Source organism: Mirounga leonina, unplaced genomic scaffold, assembly GCF_011800145.1.
Source record: "Mirounga leonina isolate KUSES-001 unplaced genomic scaffold, KU_Mleo_1.0 Mir_94, whole genome shotgun sequence".
NCBI classification, from domain to species: Eukaryota; Metazoa; Chordata; class Mammalia; order Carnivora; family Phocidae; genus Mirounga; species Mirounga leonina.
The window spans coordinates 16,871,966-16,877,965 of NW_023270855.1; positions in this window are offsets into that span (position 1 = coordinate 16,871,966).

Here is a 6,000-nt window from a genome sequence, read left to right on the forward strand (position 1 = left end):
AGCCAATTATAGAAACCAATTAATAAAAAAAAATTAATTAAATACATCAATAATAACACAATAATAGTAGGGGATTTTAACACCCCACTCATGTCAATGGACAGATCACCTAAGCAGAAGGTTAACAAGGAAACAAGGGCTTTGAATGACACACTGGACCAGATGGATTTCACAGCTATATTCAGAGCATTCCATTCTAAAGCAACAGAATACACATTCCTCTCAAGTACATTCTCCAGAACAGATCATATACTGGTCCCAAATCAGGTCTCAAATGGTACCAAAAGACTGGGATCATTCCCTGCATATTTTCGGACCACAGTGCTTTGAAACTAGAACTCAATCACATGAGGAAATTTGGAAAGAACCTAAATACATGGAGGTTAAAGAGAATAATCCTACTAAAGAATGAATGGGTCAACCAGAAAATTAAAGAATTAAAAAAAATTATGGAAACAAATGAAAATGAAAACACAACTAGTCCAACCTTTGGGGATGCAGCAAAGGCAGTCCTAAGATGGAAGTATACCATAATACAAGCTTTTCTCAAGGAACAAGAAAGGTCTTAAATACACAACCTAACCTTACACGTAAAGGAGTGGGAGAAAGATCAGCAAATAAAGCCTAAACCCAGCAGAAGAAGAGAATGAATAAAGAACAGAGCAAAAATCACTGAAATAGAAACCAAAAGAACAGTAGAAGAGATCAATAAAACTAGGAGCTGGTTCTTTAAAAGAATTAATAATATTGATAAACCCCTAGCCAGACTTATCAAAAAAGAGAGAGAGAGAGAGAGAGAAAGGACCCAAATAAATAAAATCATGAATGAAAGAGGAGCGATCACAACCAACACTGAAGAAATACAATTATAAGAATATATTTTGAGCAAATATATACCAACAAATTAGGCAATCTGGAAGAAATGGATGCATTCCTAGAGTTGTATAAACTACCAAAACTGAACCAGGAAGAAATAGAAAACCTGAACAGACCAATAACCAGCAAGGAAGTTGAAGCAATAATCAAAAATATCCCAACAAACAAGGGTCCATGGCTGATGGCTTCAGAGAGGAATTTTACCAAACATTTAAAAAAGAATTACTACCTATTCTTCTGAAGATATTTCAAAAAATAGAAGTGGAAGGAAAACTCCCAAACTCTTTCTATGAGGCCAGCATCACTCTGATCCCAAAACCAAAGATCCTACCAAAAAGGAGAATTACAGACCAATATCCTGGATGAACATGGATGCCAAAATTCACACCAAGATACTAACCAATTGGATCCAAAAATGTAATAAAAGGATTATTCACCACGACCAAGTAGGATTTATTCCTGGTCTACAATGGTAATTCAACATCCATAAATCAATCAATGTGACACACTACATTAATAAAAGATATGACAAGAACCCTATGATCCTCTCAATAGATGTAGAAAAAGCATTTGACAAAGTACAGCATCCTTTCTTGATTAAAACTCTTCACAGTGTAGGGATGGAGGGAACATACCTCAATATCATAAATGCCATATATGAAAAGTCCACAGCGAATATCATTCTCAATAAGGGAAAAATGAGAACTTTTCCCCTAAAGTCAGGAACACAACAGAGATGTCCACTATCACTACTATTGTTCAACAAAGTATGGAAACAAATGAAAATGAAAACACAACTATTCAAACCTTTTGGGATGCAGTCCTAGCCTCAGAAATCAGACAACAAAAAGAAATAAAAGGCATCTGAATTGGCAAAGAAGAAGTCAAATTCTCACTCTTTGCAGGTGACATGCTACTCTATGTGGAAAATCTAAAAGACTCCACCCCAAAATTGCTAGAACCTATATAGGAATTCAGCAAAGTGGCAAGATATAAAATCAATGCCAGAAATCAGTTGCATTTCTAACATTAACAATGAGACAGAAAAAAGAAAAATTAAGGAGTCAATCCCATTTACAATTGCACCCAAAACCATAAGATACCTAGGAATAAACCTAACCAAAGTGGCAAAGGATCTGTACTCAGAAAAGTATAAAACACACATGAAAGAAATTGAGGAAGACAGAAAGAAATGGAAAAGTGTTCCATGCTCATGGATTGGAAGAACAAATATTGTTAAAATGCTTATGCTACCTTGAGCAATCTATACATTCAATGCAATCCCTATTAAAATACCATCAACTTTTTTCACAGAGCTGGGACAAATAATCCTAAAAGTTGTATGGAACCAGAAAAGACCCTGAAAAGCCACAGTTACTCTTGAAAAAGAAAAATAAAGCTGGTGGCATCACAATGCTGGACTTCAAGCTTTATTACAAAGCTGTAATCATGAAGACAGTATGGTACTGGCACTCAAACAGACACATAGATCAATGGAATAGAATACAGAACCCAGAAATGGACCCTCAACTCTATGGTCAACTAATCTTCAACAAAGCAGGAAAAAATATTCAATGGAAAAAAGACAGTCTCTTCAACAAATGGTGTTGGGAAAATTGGACAGCCACATGCAGAAAAATGAAACTGGACCATTTCCTTACACAAAAATAGACTCAAAATAGATGAAAGACCTCAATGTGAGATAGGAAGCCATCAAAATCCTAGAGGAGAACATAGGCAGTAACCTCTTTGACCTTGGCCACATCAACTTCTTACTAGACACGTCTCTGAAGGCAAGGTTAACAAAGGCAAAAATGAACTATTGTGACTCAACCAAGATAAAAAGTTTTTGCACAGCAAAGGAAACAGTCAACAAAACCAAAAGACAACTGACAGAATGGGAGAAGGTATTTGCATATGTTTTATCAGATAAATGGCTAGTACCCAAAATCTATAAGGAATTTATCAAACTCAACACCCAAAGAACAAATAATCCAATCAAGAAATGGGCAGAAGACATGAACAGACATATCTGCAAAGAAAGACCTGAATGGCCAAAAGACACATGAAAAAGTGCTCAACATCACTCGGCATCAGGGAAATCCAAATCAAAACCACAATGAGATACCACCTCACACCAGTCAGAATGGCCAAAACTAACAAGTCAGGAAACGACAGATATTGGTGAGGATGTGGAGAAAGGGGAACTCTCCTACACTGTTGATGGGAATGCCAGCTGGTGCAGCCACTCTGGAAAACAGTATGGATGTTCCACAGAAAGTTGAAAATAGAGCTACCCTACAACCCAGCAATTGCACTACTGGGTATTTACCCCAAAGATACAAATGTAGTGATCTGAAGGGGCACATGCACCCCAATGTTTATAGCAGCAACGTCTACAATAGCCAAACTATGGAAAGAGCCCAGATGTCCATCAACAGATGAATGGACAAAGAAGTGGTATATGTATATATACATGGAATATTATGCAACCATCAAAAAAAGAAATCTTACCATTTGCAACAACGTGGATAGAACTAGAAGGTATTATGCTATGCAAAATGAGTCAATCAGAGAAACACAATTATATGATTTCATATGTGGACTTAAGAAACAAAACAGAGGATCATATGAGAAGGGAGGGAAAAATAAAACGAGATGAAATCAGAGAGGGATACAAACCAAAAGAGACTCTTAATCATAGGAAACAAACCGAGGGTAGCTGGGGGGGGTGGGGGCGTAGGTGGATGGAGTAACTGGGTGATAGACATTAAATAGGATGCGTAATGTAAGGAGCCCTGGGTGATATATACAACTGATGAATCACTGAACTCTATCTCTGAAACTAGTAATACACTATATGTTAATTAACTGAACTTAAAAAAAATAAAATGAACTCAGTTATCATTTGTTCTATATCTATATAATCTCTGGTGATATCACCTTTCTCATTTGTGATATTGTCTCGCTTTCTCTTTCTCTTTCCTTTTCAGCCTAGATAGAGGTTTATCAATTTTTTTTTTTGAGAGAGAGAGAGAGCATATGCATGCACGTGAGTGTAAGGGGTAAGGGGCAGAGGGAGAGGGAGAAAGAGAATGTTAAGCAAACTCCAAGCCCAGCATGGAGCCCAACACGGGGCTTGATCTCATGACCCTGGGGTCATGACCTGAGCCAAAATCAAGAGTTGGACACTTAACCAACTGAGCCACCCAGGTGACCCTATAGGTTTTTCAATTTTATTGGTCTGCTCAAAGATCTATATTTTGGTTTCATTCATTTTCTTTATCATTTTATGTTATCAATTTCATTGATCTTTTCTGGTCTGATGTTTGTTTTCTTTTTCTTGCTTACTTTTAGTTCAATTTACTCTTTTTCCAGTTTATTAAGGTCAGGTCACTGAGTCACTTAGTCATTCTTTTTTATATAGACATTGTGTACAGTTTCCTTCTGTGTACCTCATTAGTGACATCCCATTAAATTTGATATATTGTTTTTATTCGTATTCTGTTCAAAATACTTTCCAATTTCCATGTTGATTTCTTCTTTGTCCATGTGTGTGCAGTTTAGTTTGGATGTATTTGGGGGATATTCCAGAGATCTTTCTTTGATTATTATCTATTTTAATTCTCTTGCAAAGAAAATACTTTGTATAATCTCCATTCTTTTACATTTACTTAAGATTGTTTTATTGCCCTGATTGAGATCTATATTAATGAATGTTTATACTGTGTGTTTAAAAAGAAAAAAAAGAAAAACTATGATCAGTGTCCACTATTTAATTCCAGAGTTCCTTTAGACAAAAACACACAAATATGAATATACATCCTTATTTCTACCTTTCATGTACAAAATGTAATCTAACACCCACTGAGTGGTTTTTATGTATTATGCAATTTATCAATAGTTTTAAATCCACTACCTCATTTCATCTTTACATCAAAATTTTATATAATAATGGAGTGCAATCTACTTACATCAAAACCATATATGAATATCTAATTCTGTATGAGACTGTCTACTGTTTCTAGTTACGAAGTACTAAAGTCCAACATATATGGAATAAAATATACTGCCTTCCGCTGCCCCCCCTCCATCTTGCTAAATGGACAGATGTATTCAGGCCATTAGGTCACAGGAGAAATATTATTGAGATTTTAAAATATGCAATAAATGTGTGCATGTAAGAAACATCTATTGAAACCCCTTATATTATAGGAAAAATCCATCAGTTAAAGTTTAGTCTCTCGATAAGCATTTATCTCTCTGTTCTTATGAGCAATACTTAATGATTGAGAAAGGGGAACCTATTAACCTGAAGAGGAAATAGAGAATGGATAGGGAAGCCTGATCTGTACCTTCAGGCACACATTAGAAGCAATGATCAGTAAAATTAAAGCTTACTCTATGCAAGAGAAATGATCATCAGCAGACAGTGGTGTCTTATTGTGTGGGGGGTGAAAATGAAAACAATGGCATTAGAATAGTTTGAAAATAGTTCCGTACATAAAAAAAAAAAAAAGATATCATCATGAAAAACTACATTGCAGCAATCCACAAAAAGTTGTATTTTTAGTTAAGCTGCAAACATTTCACAAAAATCATAATTAAATTTGCATCTTGATATTATACACATAATGCATTTTTCCCCACCCAAGACAGGCAGAATTCTCCATCAAGCTTCCCCCCAAATTTCTCCCCTCAGGGCAAATTTATGATAAGGAGGCTGTAGATTGTATGGAATGCTCTCATGTTGCTAGTTCGAGTTGATGGAGAATTGAATGTATTAAGTCTGTGTATACGCTCATGCTTTCAAAATTAGCCACTTTTATTTATGGTGTTATATTGCTTGAAGCAGTTTACATTTTCAATAAATAATTAAAACATAACTCTTCCATAACTTATTCTGCTTCTGGGGAAAAATAATACTAGAAAACAAATGACACACACATTTTACCTTGGAGTCACAGGGGGAAAGTAAATAGAAGATGAGGAAAAACTAGGTCTTTGCCATCTTTAAAAAAGACAAAAACTGTCATTTTCCCTAGTAATCGAAGTTTCCTTTTTTTTTTTTATGGACAACATTCTAAAATGTGCACTATGTGGTCTAGGATACCTGCAAAATAT